This window comes from Phodopus roborovskii, unplaced genomic scaffold, assembly GCF_943737965.1.
Source record: "Phodopus roborovskii unplaced genomic scaffold, PHOROB, whole genome shotgun sequence".
In the NCBI taxonomy this organism is placed as follows: Eukaryota; Metazoa; Chordata; class Mammalia; order Rodentia; family Cricetidae; genus Phodopus; species Phodopus roborovskii.
In genome coordinates, this window is record NW_026126409.1 from 16,314,279 (window position 1) to 16,317,187 (window position 2,909).

At 37.7% G+C, this 2,909-nt stretch overlaps 1 pseudogene; it reads right to left on the bottom strand.

Annotated features, from left to right (window-relative positions):
• Positions 1–838: 838 nt before the first annotated feature.
• LOC127220305 (eukaryotic translation initiation factor 4E-like) lies at positions 839–1,698 on the bottom strand (annotated as a pseudogene).
• Positions 1,699–2,909: the final 1,211 nt, after the last annotated feature.

The following is a 2,909-nucleotide window of genomic DNA, read 5'->3' on the forward strand; positions in this document are numbered from 1 at the left end:
GCATTCTTATACAGAGCTCATCTATTTATATGGATTTTTGAAAACAAAACACTTTAAAACTAAACTTCCTGATGGATCTATGAGATTTAACAGAAAAGCTTCACTAAGAAGAAGTGTGTGCTTTATAAACCTACATATCACAGGTTTCTGGAATTGAACTTATAATTAAGACATTTTATTTTTTTAAAGACAATTCACTGTACACATTTACAGTTTTGTACACTGTCTTAATATGAATGGGACTGCTTATCTACTTGAGCCATTTGTAACCAAAGCAAAATAACCTAAGTAATACAAAGTGTTAAAGTACAGCATAAAGATACAAAAGCAAACATACTAATTCTATGTAGGAATGTAATTATGGTGTTACATTTTATAGTCCACAATTATGTTTAGGGATCACACAGACATAGATCACTGATTTAAATGAAATGCATAAATTTGTAGCAAAGCTTTGTAGTTACAAAAAAACAAAAAATTACCAAAGAATGCACAAATTTAATGTTTATTCCACCTTTCTATTATATTCCTGGATCCTTCACCAATGTTACATTCAGAAAAAACAAAAGCAAAACAAATGAAAAACTGAAATCAGAATCACTAATGTTATCAAGGACAGAAGCAAATAAATTAAACTCTAGCAGCCATCAGCAAGAGTACAGCAAGAAGAATGCTGGGAAAGGAAATGAGGTTGCTAGAAAACTGTACTCAGACTCTCACCAGCAAAAAACACGCTCCTGCACGGAGTGGAACAGAAACAGGTCTTTTCCTGCTAAGGTAACAGAAATGCAAGTTCTTTTTCGAATACCGTGGAAAGGCAAATGTGTGTATCATGTTAATTCTAACCAGCTGTTACAGTGTAGGCCAGGAACACATCTGCAAGTTTTGGGGTGATGGATACTGTAATTCTTTGATTGGGATAGTGGACACACTAGCAAAAATTGGGGGGGGGGGTAAGAAATGAACACAGAGGTACAAGACAAAGGTGAATGAGACTTCTCTTATATCTTAGCAATAAAAGATGGAATCAAACTTCAGTGCAGTCCACTCTGCTTGGACGAGGCTTTGGTTCAGCTCCCAGTCTCGATGGCGTGACGCAGTCTCCTGTGAGAATACTCAGGTGTCTTCTTAAACAACAAACCTATTTTTAGTGGTGGAGCCGCTCTTCATAGCTGTGTCTGCGTGGGACTGGTAACCAATCACTATCTCTGGAGCAAGTCCTAACCTTTCCTTGTATACCCTCCCTATGTGTGTGACTGCGTCTCTGTTTTCACATTCAGTCGTCCATATTGCTATCTTATCACCTTTAGCTCTAACATTAACAACAGCTCCACATACATCATCAGTGTAGTCACCAAAAGATTCTCCAATAAGGCACAGCAGTGTCTCTAGGCAAAAGTGATCGAGATCACTTAAGTGAGTAGTCACAGCCAGGCATTAAATTACTAGACAACTGGATATGGTTGTATAGAGCCCAAAAGTCTTCAACAGTATCAAATTTGAGATCAATCGAAGGTTTGCTTGCCAAGTTTTGCTTTTATCATTTTTAAAAAATCAGAGTGCCCACCTGTTCTGTAGAGGGTGTTTGATATAGTGCTCTGGGTTGGCAACTTCCTGATTAGACTCTGTTTTTTCCTGTTCCACAGGTGGGGGATTAGTAGTAGGGGTGGTTTCCGGTTCCACAGTCGCCATCTTAGTAATTAAGACATTTTAAAATCACATAATAATACACATGTACATAAACACGTATTATCAAATAATAAATTTAAAATCTTGAATAATAATTGCTCAAATTAGTATTCCGTGATGTGTTTTTCCAAGAGGCCCCTTGTGTGTATTTTCTATGTGCTCACTTTCTGTTTATTCAGATACAACCCACATACCCCACACACCATAAATTCACTCCTTTCAGCAGTATAGTACAATCCAAGAAAACCAGGATCTTGTTCATGGAACTCTGTCTGGGTCTTTACCTGATGCTATATTGTTCCCTCGTGGTTTACAATACTTTCTCCCTTTTCTTTTCCCACCTTTTTCTCAGTCCTTCTTCAGAAGGCTAATTTTAACAGACCTGTTTTCAAGGTAAGTTCTTTCTGTGCCGTTTTTCAATTTTTCTGAGTTTCACAGCAAAATGTTTTCTTTTTGACATTTTCACAACCACATAGATGCAAAGAAGCATATATTCTCTGACCCTCGGTGGGCATTTTTACCATTGATTAGATATTGCTTTCATGAATTCATTGGTCATTTACAGAAATTCATTGTTCATTCTAAACATTAAAATATGTTACATAAAGTCTTCTTCCAGCAAATCTGACACACTATTCACACAGGTACACATTCTATATATTTAAAAAAGACTTACTTAGTTTTATTTTATGTGTGTGACTGCTTGCCTGCATGCACACATGTGGATTGCAAGTGTGTCTGGAGCCTGAAGAGCTGAGAAGTAAACAAAGATCCCCTGAAACTGGACTTACAGAAGTTTTTTGAGCCAGTGTGCATGCTGGACACTGAACCCATGTCCTCTGCAAGAGCAATAAGCAATCTTAACCGCCTCTGAGTCATCATCCCACAGTTTCTGTTTCCCATGAACCAAAAATCCCTTTTTTTTTTTCCTCCTATATCCTTGCCACCATCATTTTGCTAAGGATGGTATTCTTAAGTGATAGAATGAGGCAACCCTAGAAAATCAATCCCCAACCTTCCTTGTTTATTGGCTTTTGCTGTTTGTCAGTAGTTACTTTCCTGAGCTAATTCATTGGCCCAGGTGTTCTCTGTTAAGTATGGTCATCACAGTTCCTGCTTGGTGATGTTGCTGATCAGTTCACAATAAAGTCAATGGCCAGAACCACAATCAGACAGAAATTGTTCCTGAGCTGAGCACTTAGGGAACATATCACCTCAAC